The following is a 12778-nucleotide window of genomic DNA, read 5'->3' as shown; positions in this document are numbered from 1 at the left end:
TATAGTCTGGGTCAAACCCAGTGAGGTGGCAACTCTAGGCACAACACTGATACATCCCCAGATGTGCAGGACAAATTAAATATTACCTATCAAAATGTTTGTCCAACCATAGCTGTTATTCTCTTTTTGTGATTACTTTTTTGAATTGGTCCATTATGGTTTTTGACTTACTGTCATCAATATGATTGATGGAGATATTGCATCTCCCCCTGACACACACACACACACACACACACACACACACACACACACACACACACACACACACACACACACACACACACACACACACACACACACACACACCAGGTGAAAAGACTTGAGTTTGAATCCTCTCAATGATGCAGTGAAGTTTTGTGGATCATTTCCATAATGTGGCTGAGTTAGTCGGTCTCAGGTGTGAGGGTAGCAAATTTTTTCTACTGAAAATTCAGGTTTTTTGTCCAGCAAACAACAAATCAACCACAGAACACATGCAATTTACAGACTTGTATTATATATGCTGCAATATTTCTAAGTTCTTAATGTGCTTAAAAACCAAACAACAACATTTAGCAGCAGGTGAACATACTTAGTCACTTTGTTCTTAGAACTTTGTTTCATTGTATGTATACAGATACCAGTCTCTTGGAAATTACTGAAGATTTTGTCTTTCTCATTGACATCACCTTATAAATACAGTTTTGGAAGATGATATCACACTGTTGATTACTTAAACTTTGATAAGAAAGGTTTTTGATACTGTTGCACATGGAAGACTGCTGCACAAATTGGAGCAGTGTGGCATTGGAGGCAAATTGCTGCTATGGATAAAGGGGTGGTTGAGGGGGAGAAGACAGAGAGTGGTAATCAATGGACACTGCTCATCGTGGACTAATGTTATTAGTGGAGTCCCTGAGGGTTCAGTATTGGGTCCATTATTGTTTTCTGTATTTATAAATGATATTGATGATAGTATATCAAGCTTAATGTCCAAGTTTGCAGACGATACGAAGGTTGGGTTGTCAAGGACACTACTGACACTATGCTACTGCAACAGGATCTGGAAAGGTTGAGCAGATGGGCTGAGAGGTGGCAAATGAAGTTTAACATTGACAAATGTAAAGTACTACATATGGGAAACAGCAACCCCAGAGCAACGTATCAACTCTGTGGTACTACACTGACAGTGGTAGAGAATGAAAGGGACCTGAGGGTGGTTGTGCAGGCAGATATGAAGTTTCTGAGCAGTGCAGACGGGCTGCAAGAGTAGCTCATGGTGTATTGTCAATGATATATAGGAATTTTTCTAGCAGGGATAAGGAGGTGATTATTCCCTTGTATAAGGCAATGGTCAGGCCACACCTAGAGTACTGTATACAGGTCTGGAGGCCTCATTTCAAGAAGAATGTAGAGATGCTGAAACGAGTACAGAGAAGGGCAACAAGATTAGTGAATGGAACAAACGAGTGCTCTTACGAAGAAAGGCTTAAGTTTTGCAAATTACAGTGTCTGGGGGACTAGGCACCAGCGAGGTGATCTGATAGAGGTGTATAAAGCCTTGAATGGTTTGAGCATGCTCAATGCTGATGAGATTCTTTCTCTTGCTCAGAATAATTACCTGAGAGGGCATAAATTCAAATTGAGAAAAGACAGGTGTAGGATAGACGTGAGGAAATTTGCCTTTAGCTAGCGGGTGGTTGGTTGGTGGAATAGACTTCCATCCCTTGTCGTGGAAGTTGATAGCCTAAATAAGTTTAAGGCTCAGCTGAACAGGTATTTCGAATGAACAGAGAGTGGTTATTTTTTATTTATTTATTTATTATTATTATTTTTTTTTGGCTGATGCTGCATAAGCTTGCTTTCTTGCATCAAATGCCTCTACTAATGCTAATGCTAACTGAATTTATCTTTTTTCAGATCTCATTGTTATACTTATGAAAGCATTCCTTGCTTGTTAATGATATGATTATATAAAAAATGTGTATTGCTTTTGTTAATAGTTTTTATTAATGTGTGATGTAAAACCATACAGACTATTCTCAATTTTTAATATCTCTGAGTTCATTCACTTTGGATCACATAGAGTATTTTTAAAGGTCCTTATTTGTGGGAATGTTGTTGATATATGTAATTTTTTTTTTGTTACTGACACAGATAATCGAGTTATGTATAATTCTTTGTTTAGGGGAAGGGTTATTTAAAGTTAGTGTAATAATTTTAAATAACTGCACCTATCAATATTAAGCCACCTCACAACCCCTTTAGGTGGAAGGAACTAATAAGCATAATACTTCAGATTCTAGTGCTGTTCACCAGGGTTACTCCTTTTACAATCTGTAACAGTCCTGCTAAGATTTAGTTCTCATATATAAACACTATATTTTTTAAAATGTCTGCTGTTGATGCTATACAATTTCCCCATGAATAAGTATGTTTGAAACACCTTGTGCAAAGGGGTTTCTAGAGAAAGATTTCAGATATTCAGCTATTTACAATGCTGTTGGTTTTGTTGAAAACTTGTAAATAATTAATTTTTAGAAAACTAGCTATGTTATCATGTTTATTCAAGGGGATGAATGTTCCTTTATTATTGAAGCTCCAAGGTTGAAGAAAAGATGATGTAATCAGTCACCAGTGATAAATGCAGATAGTTGAACTAGTTAGGTTAAAGACTAAGAAATTACATTGCAGGATGTTGTTTCACTATTCACCTCTGAGTATGTAGCATTATTGGTGTTTTACATGGTCATTTGTCAAGACCAACATTTTATAGAAATAATTAGGGATTATTGGAAAAGATATACAAATGAGAGTGCCCTGTTTATTGCAGTGCTTGAATATTGGCTGTCATTTCTTGATCCTTTGTAATTTAAAAAAAAATATATTTTTTTTTCATGATAGGTTGATTTAAAATTTACAATGCACTTTATGGAGTGTGATCAAAAATTTCAAGGACTGCTTTAACGAATGGAAAATGAAACTTACTGCCTTTTTGGATATATCTCCTTCAAAATAGTCTCCTTGACACCATATACACCAATTCCAAAACTTTTGTAACCTCAGGAATCATTCCTGATAGGCTTATTTTGGAATCTCTAATAGTTTGTCTCACATTCTGAGTAATTTCCACAGTCATTGAAAATTTTTGACCTTTCAATGGGGCTTTAAAGTTGGGAAGAAAAATTACAAGAATCTAAATCTGGTCAGTATATGGTGGATGGGAAACCACAGTGATCTAGTGCAAGAAATTCTTGAATGGAAAGTGTTGAGTATGCAGTGGCAGCGTCACAATACAATCTTCAATACCCTGAAGTTCATTTTCCAAGCTATTTTCTCAAAATCATTGTGTAATCACCATGGAATTCTTTTGTAATATTCCATGTTCACTATTTAACGATGTGGGGGACAAATTCATAATGAATAATGCCTTGTGAATAAAAAAAAAATACAATAAGCTTGATCTTTACATTTGATTGAGATTGTATTGCTGTTTTGGTCCTTGGTAAAGTCAATTTTCCACTGAGAGGACTGGGTCTTTGTTTCTGTATCACAGTAATAAAGATTGTGACATGAGAGCTCACCATTCTCTGTGATCTTCAGCGAAGCTGGGAGATACAAACCTAGCTGAAACTTGTTCTCACATCTTGTGTTAAAATTTATTGACATGTGCCATAAGAAATCCCAGTTTCACTAATTTTGTTGCAGATAAACATTAATCACTCCTGATTACATCATGAACATATGAAATTGAATCACTGGGTTTTTAAGCTGAAAGGTGACCAGAGCGAGGATCATCTTCAACAGACAAACTGCCCTTTTTAAAAATAATAGAAACTAATAGGTTTTAGTATTAGCATTAGTAGAGGCACATGATGCAAGAAAGCAAGCTTATACAGCATCCAAAAAAAAAAAAAAAAAAAAAAACCTTCCCATTTCACTGATCCATTCATTCCAAATGTTTGTCTAGTTCAGCCTTGAATTTATTTAAGATATGAACTTCCACAACAACAGATGGAAATTTGTCTCAGCAGACAGCCACCCACTGGCTAAAGGCAAACTTCCAAACATCTAGTTTGAATTTTTTTCTCAGTTTGAATCTGTGTCCCCTCAGGTTTGTAATCTGAGGAATAGGAAGAATCCCATCAGCATTGAGCCTGCTCAATCCATTCAAGGCCTTCTACACCTCAATCAAATTGCCTCACAGGTGCGTAGTCTCCAGAAGCTGCAATTTGCAAAACTTAAGCCTTTCTTCATAAGAGCACCCCTTTGTTCCCTTCACTAGTCTTGTTGCCCTTCTCTGTACTCATTCTAGCAACTCTACATCCTTCCTAAAATTAGGATTCCATACCTGTACGCAGTACTCAAAGTTGTGGCCTGACCATTGCCTTATACAAGGGGATAATCAGCTCCTTATCCCTGCTTGCAACATTCCTGTATATCATTGACAAGACATGGGGTCTTGTCAACAATATACAGCCTGTCTGCACTGCTCAGAAAACTTCATATCTGACTGCCCAATTACCCCCAGTTCTCTTTCATTCTCCACTACCCTTGGTGTAACACCACATAGTTGGTACATTTTTCTGGAGTTAATGCTACCCATATGCAGTACTTTGCATTTGTCAATGTTAAACTTCAGTTGCCACTTCTCAGCCCATCTACCCAACTTTTCCAGATCTTGTTGCAACAGCAGCATACTGTTATTAAAAACCCTCCCAACCTTTGTATCATCTGCAAGCTTTGACATTCAGCTTGATATACTTTCATGAATATCATTGATAAATATACAAAACAAAAATGGACACTACTAATAACATTAGTCCACCCATTGATCACCACTCTGTCTTCTCCCACTCAACCATCATTTCAGTGCTTTATTTAAAAAAAAAATAATAAAACTGAAAAGTCTTCAAATGACATATGCATCATCTCTGAAAACTGTTTTTAACACTTTTTAAGTTTCTGTTGCACTTTTCTCTAATTTTAAGCAAAATTTGATAAGATTTGCTGGTTGGTAAAATCGCCAATTTGAAAATGCAAAGAAACATAAAACACATATTCAGTGTCCACTAATTCAGACTTAGTGCAGATAAATGTGTGATTCATCTGTTGCTCTGTCTGGATCAGTTACTGAACAACTAGACAATGCTGAACTTGCTGCAGATTGCAATTTCAAGATATTCACAGCTAGTCTGAATTTTTTGATCACACCTCATTAATTATTAGTTAGTAATATTTAGAATATATTTATGCAGTTTTAAGAAATAATGAAATTTCCATTCTATGTATATTTTGGAGGTATGCTGTTATGTAGAATATGTTTGTAAATAAAAACGTGTATTGTGTATTCATGGTTGTTATTATGGCCAAATCTTTAACAGTCCATTAAAAAAAAGTACTCAGAACCATACTAACTTTTATGGAGCCATTATGGATTTTTTTTTCGTAATTTCTGTGATTGCATACTGGTACAGATTACTTGATCAGATTATAGAATTATAAACAATTTTCATACAAAGCAGGGAGTGGTCAAACTAGTTTGCCAGCTGAATGTGGTAACCTTGATGTATACCTGTAATCTGTACATGAGGTATCAGATAGTCAGTGACATAACAATGGAGCTATTGCCACTGGTTGCTGTTAAATGTTAGTTAAAATTAATTCTCCTACCTAAGAGTATTATGGGGAAGATCATCATAGTGGTTTGGCCCTACTAAATGTAAAAAAAGAAACTCTAGAGAATATTGAGTGTAGTGCATTATTGACCAATTTGTGGCATTAAAGGCCTTAAAATAAATTAATCTGTAGAATTTTTTAATTCATTTATAAAATTTATGTTTGGTACAATATTTATTTGGCAAATATGAATACATTGATTTTTCCTTTTAACTTCTCATTCTTTAAAATTGTTTTACATTTATAAAGTGTTCTTTTGTGAATTAAACATGATTGATGATTATTTTATATTTAAATAATTTATATAAAGGCGGTACAGATATGTGTGCCATATAACCTTGCTAGGCCTCTACTGATAATCCAGTATGTCATCTCTATGCCCTTGTGCAGTCATTGTACTCTCTAGAAGAACATGCAAGTTATAACCTATGTCCCCCACACACAAAAAAAAAAAAAAAAAAAAAGCCTACCCAAAGCATCACATTTCCCCACTATCACTAAAGGTGTCCCATTCAATGATGTTATCAGGAAAAAGATTTCAATAACATCCAAAATCATAAGAAATTTAGCATTAGTAGAGGATAAGGAATTTAGCATAAGCTTGCTTTCTGTGCCTTATCAGAGCAGACTATGATAAGGGAATGTAATAAAGGGTGTATTTCTTGAGCTTGTTTAGCTTATTACACAGAGAAGGGATATCAAATTTAAGTCTGACACCAGAAATATTTGATAAATTTACTGTGTAACTAAAAAAAACTGATCTAATATAGTCAAATTCACACTATCTAAGGTGTAGTATTTTGGTACCTTTTATTTTCTCCTGATTGAATTTCTCCTGTGTGAATTTTGATAATAATATTGTGTTAATTGGATTAACACAATATTGTTACAGACTGAACTCAGGTCTGTTCAGTGGTTCATACGTTTTTGATTACCAATAACCCAATGCATATTCTTGCTGTTAACGAATTGATATGAGAGGGTGGTTGAAAAGTTTCTAGCCCTCTCAGGAAGGAATGCTAGAAAGTTGTCAAAATCCATTTATTTTTGAATGTAATCCCCCCAAGTCAACACACTTTCTGGTATGATCCACCAGCTTTCGTAACCTGCTCAGATAAAATTCAGATTTTGACTCAAATCAATTGTTGAATGCACTGTCCAATTTCCACCCTTTCAATTCCCTTTTGAGATTTGGAAATTGATAATAGTCCGATGGAGCCAAATCTAATGAGTAGGGAGGATGTTGTGACACCTCGAAACCACAGTCACACAGTGTTGTCTGAGTCAAACCCTGTGTGCACTGGTGCATTATCTTGAGGCAAGATGACTCATGTAGAGCAATATGACCTTAGTTGCTGAAGCTTCTAAAACCTTATTACAACAACAACAGCAAGATGACTCCTTTTCTAATTTCCTGTGCCTCTTGAGCTTCAATCTCTCACACAAACATCTCAGTAGGTTAGAATATAATACTAAGTGCTGATAGTTGCACCCCATTTTGGGAGATCAACCATGATGACTTCTGCCTCCCAGATGACATGCCATGACTTTCTCAGCTGAATTTTGCACTCAAAACTTTTTGGGGAGGGGAGAAAAGGGCTGTTTCGATTGTATTTATGTTTACTGTTAAGTAGTGCACCCATGTTTTGTCATAGTGATCCTGAATATCTGTTCCTAAAACAACTTTATTAGCTTCAAAATGCTGCACAATCTCATGGATGCACCTCTTTCCTGCTTCAATCTACATTAAGTGCTTTAGGAAATCACCTCAAAGAAACCATTCCTAAAAACATTTACCAAAATATTACGAGCTCTCTCATGGGAAACATTGAATATTGTCTCAATGTGCTTCAGTGCTATTCTGCAAATATACATGATCGGATCATGAATGGTAATTCCATTTGCAAGTGTTGACATGGTAACAGGCTTCCCACTGCGGGGGTGAATCTTCAACACTTTCGTTCACACTTTAATTCTTCGATCCAGTTTTTGACTGGGGCATAAAAAGGACAAGATTCCCCTAATTGTTGCATGTCTTTGTGAATTTCTTTCGGTGAAATTCCCTTGAAATGAAGGTACTCAATGACTGCACAGTGCTTGGTTCTCTCAACAGTTACCATTTCATTCACCTTCCATACTTCAACATTCTTTGTAAAGGAGAAGAATATAGTCAGGTGCAATATGGCCTAAGTACCATTGCACCAAAAACCCCAGCAATAAACAAAATATAGTTACCTGAAACTTTTTATAAACACAAGAGTTACAGCATAGATTGGAAATATTGTCTTATGGAAACCTTTATAATCTATATCGGGATGAAAACCTTTCAACCCTCAGATAGCACTGTTATAAACAAACCTTGAAATCCATGCTTGGGGAATTTCAGTAGTTTTATATTTAATCCAGCTTTGTAATAATTGACCTTAGTTGCTGAAGCTTCTAAAACCTTATTACAACAACAACAACAGCAAGATGACTCCTTTTCTAATTTCCTGTGCCTCTCGAGCTTCAATCCCTCACACAAACATCTCAGTAGGTTAAAATATACCTCACATTCACCACAGGAATGTCTACCTGTGTTTATCTGAAGTGCTGCTCTTTCTCTTGAAGAGTATGGAGACACACAACACCATCAGTAGCCATGCATAGAGACCCTTGTGCATCCTTCAGATAAACAGGTAGACATTCCTGTGGTGACTGTCTACCTGTGTTTAGCATTAGTAGAGGTCTTAGCATTAGTAGAGGCATATGATGCAAGAAAACAAGCTTATGCAGCATCAGCCAAAAAAAAAAAAAAAAAAAAAACCACTTCCATTTCACCCCTCCGTTCGTTCAAAATACCTGTCCAGCTGAGCCTTAAATTTATTTAGGCTATCAACTTCCACGACAAGGGATGGAAGTCTGTTCCACCAACCAACCACCCGCTGGCTAAAGGCAAACTTTCTGCACATCTATCCTACATCTGTCTTTCCTCAATCTGAATTTATGCCCTCTCAGGTGATTCTGATCAAGAGAAAGAATCCCATAGGCATTGAGCATGCTCAAATCATTTATTCACCTCTATCAGATCACCTTGCCGGTGCCTAGTCTTCAGATACTGTAATTTGCAAAATTTACGCCTTTCTTCATAAGAGCAACCCTTTGTTCCATTCACTAATCTTGTTGCCCTTCTCTGTATATATATATATCATTATATGTATACAGACTGTATACCAAATGATATAAACATATCATTTGGTAGGCTTACTAAAGATATTTTTGCACAAAACATTAGAAATGAATAAAACAAGAAAAATAAACTATCTTTAAAACGTAAAAGAGAAAATCATATATTTTTGAGCAGATAATTATTTATTGTCCTATGCATTAATCCAATAGAAGTTTAACGTGACTGGCAGTGTGATTGAAAATACTATGAAAACTAGTACTTTTATTAACTAAAAGCAGACACTATTTGTATCTTTATTAGAGCAGTAAAGTACACTGCCCTACCATTAATATGCTGACACCTGCATATTTACAATAACCTTTATTTACGGGAAAACGAAAAGTATGCAGAAACCTTTAGCCTTTATGACAACTTCTAGACTCTGTTGAACACTCCATCAGTTTTTTTTTTAAATATCCTCTGATATATTGCGCCATTCGGCCTTCAAAGAGGTGACCAGTTCAGCTCTGTTTTTTGGGCAGTCTCATCTCACGCCTACCTGATGATCCAATTCATCAAAAGTTTTCTGTAGGACTGAGGGCCTACAGAAAACTTGCGATCTGTTAGATTCAAGGCTTATTTTTTTATTTAATTAATTTATTTATTATTACTGTTTTTTTTAATTATTTATTTATTGTATATATTTTTTTATTTAATTATTTGATTTTTATTTATTTTTTTATTTATTTAGCAGTTTTTTGTTATTATATATATACCGAGTGGTTATAAAATAAGGTTCCATATTCGGGAGACCCTAGTGACAAAGCGGTTATAGAGTAGCGCTGTGAAATTCGGTGGGTATGTCATTTAGGGTATGGGGAAGCGATATGTAGAAGAAAACCGTTTTGACACTAGGGTCTCCTGAACAGGGAAACTTATTTTATAACCACCCGGTATATTGAAAACAATAAAGAGCCCAGTGCTGATCCCTGAGAGAGACCACCAATAATATTACTACAAGAAGAGCATGGTCCATTGATAACTAATTTCTCTTTGCTCTCACTGAACAATCCCTTCGGCCTTCAAAGAGGTGACCAGTTCAGCAACTGGTCACCTCTTTGAAGAGGTGACCAGTTGCTGAACTTATCCATAGCAGCAACTTACCCATAATGCTACATTCTACAATTTGCTTAGCAGTCTTTTATGTGCTTGTTTGTTGTAGGGTTTTAGGCGCATTAGCGACTTAGGCTGTATTGCGACGTATATGATGTTTGTAAATTGCTAGTGTTCTGTGGTCGATTTGCTGTTTGCTGGAAATAAAACCCGAGTTTCAGGGAGAAAAAGCATGGTGCCCTCACCTGAGACTAATTAACTTAGCCACATTGTGAAAAAGGCACATAAAAATTCCCCACTTCATCGACGGGATTCCAACCCGAGCCATTTTCTGGTGTTTATAACTGTTTATATGAACTGTGCTACCAGTGAGGGCCTCTCACTGATAGAGCAGCAGATACAGTTGCTGTTCTCTCACACTGTGGGCGCACAATAGCCTTAGATGCTGATGCGTCATAAAACTCGTAATAGTCAACCATCTCATACTGTGTGAAAATCCTGTGTTCGAAGTTTAGAAATTTTTATTTTTTTATTCAAAACCAGTTTTTCATCCAGCAAAACAGACAGCTGAACTACAGAACGCAACTCATTTCAAACCACATTTTAGATCTGTTTAAAATATGAAACATGGTTTGAACAAATCCATGTGGTTTGGTTATTAACACTTAAAAAAAATAACAGCCAGTTCATAACAGTAATAACCAATTTTTATTCTTTAGAACTCTGCCGACAATCTTGCAACAGTAGCAAAGCTGGATAATATTTCCTCAGACACTCCAATAGCTCTTTTATGGTTTCTTTAGCATATCTGCCCTCACTGGACAAAAATTTGTTTACTGAACGATGCTAGATTTGCTGTGTTCATTCGGCTTCTACCTACCAACACGAATAATTAAATTTTAGAAACTGTCTAATATATTGACACAACTTTGTTCATGCTAGTTTATTAAGCTGTAAAATAACTTATTCTATAATTGATATATTTTATATATCCTTTTTGACCACCCCTCATATTACCACCTAAATTGTCACTCTTCAAAGGGTGGTTACAAATATAAAAAAAAAAAAAACACCTGAAACTCCTCGATTGTTTAGTCTATTAAAAATACAGTCCAATATCCAAGCTAAAGCAATGCCTTTTAAAAATTGTTTCGTGAACGTCCAGAAGATGTGATAGGGAGTAATAAATTCCCATTGAATGCAGTTCAACAGTCAAGACTGCAGTTCCAAAGTCAACAGGCCCATTTTCGTAAATGCATCTGAACTGCTTTCAAAGGTATTTTTAAACAATTCTCTGTCTGACTAATTTTTCTCTCCCACTTCAAATAGCATTGTTTTAATATCAGTACAAATATATTTGGTTATTCTTCACATTACTTATGTTTATCGGCATATTTCTATTTGATTTTTCGATAGCTGCGAAAGGATAAATGTTAAAAAAGTAATCTTCAAAAATAAAATTCTACTATTGAGACTTAACCCAACTGAGATATAATTGAGATCTGAAATTAGGAAATCAGTTTACGAGGGATCAAATCCACAGAAACATAATCTGATAAGGTGCGTAACCTATAGATAGCAATACAGGAGTGTCATGGACTCCCCATGCTGAATTGTGTTTGCTGTTATAGGGTTTTAGGTACATCAGTAACTTAGGCCATATTGAGACGTATATAATACGTCTGTAAATTGCGTGTGTTCTTTGGTGAATTTTCTGTTTTTCTGATTGAAAAACCCGAGTTTCCGGGAAGAAAAACCATGCTATCCTGGCCTGAGACCGATGAAAAGGCCTATAAAAACTCGCATCATTGATGGGCACAGGCCTTTTCCAACTGGTCTTGAAGGGAATATTCCTAATAATCGTGAAAATATATTTTTTTTTATGCCTAGCTTGGATAGGATACTGGTTATAATCATTATCTTCTTTGCATCCTGTGGAAAAGACCCGGGTTCAAGTCTGATCAATGACGCGAAGAATTTTTGTGAAGTTTTTTCACTCCGTAGATAGTTAAACCTGCGTTTTCTCCGGAAAAACCCGGGTTTTTCATCCCTAAAAACGGGTAAATCGACCAGAAAACACTTAATTTATGGACACAGGGGGATAAATTAATTTTTGCCCTAATAAGACATTTTTAAACTATATTTCCTGGGTAGAGATTGTGATTAAAAAAAGCCTTGTTTTGATGTCGCTAACTGTGAAAGGTCATGTATTAAATGCCTGTCCAATATATGTAATTGAAAGTTTAAAAAAAATTACGGGGATAGACAGAGACGATTTTGAAAATCCAGACTTAATTAAAGAACGCAAGATTTCTCTAAGCTTTGGGAAAATACAAAATTTATCGGAGACATGCACTAAGTGAACTTTTATAACTGAAATTTATTAAACATAAATACAATTTCTGATCTATAAATACATTCATTGGCCGAAATTTATAGAAACTTTAGTGCTCTTGTTTTCCCCATGAATAAAACAGATATCACAAGAGCAATTATTAAACTACAATTATCACCCAAAAGTTTGTCGATCTCTTCCGGGATAAAAGCACTCGCTATCAATTGAATTGCACTGTACCAGAAGGAGAGTACCATGACTCTAGTCCATGACATTGGAGGAATCGTTCCTGTTATTAAGAAACTGATTTTTCCCAGTATAAATTGAAGCCAACCTATAATGGAATAAATGAACGTTAATTGTAAAAGACTGTCTAGACAATACAATAAATACACAAATTTCTAAGGAATTTACATTTTTATGAAATATAAAAAATGTTCAGGAATTTCAAGGTTCAGTTACCTTGCGATCATTTTAACAATTCCCATCCCAACAATCAAGGATGTTCATGCAGCCATCAACTC

Source organism: Mastigoproctus giganteus, chromosome 14 (assembly GCF_048544385.1).
Source record: "Mastigoproctus giganteus isolate SK-2022 chromosome 14, ASM4854438v1, whole genome shotgun sequence".
Classification (NCBI taxonomy): Eukaryota; Metazoa; Arthropoda; class Arachnida; order Uropygi; family Thelyphonidae; genus Mastigoproctus; species Mastigoproctus giganteus.
This window is presented reverse-complemented; position numbering follows the sequence as displayed.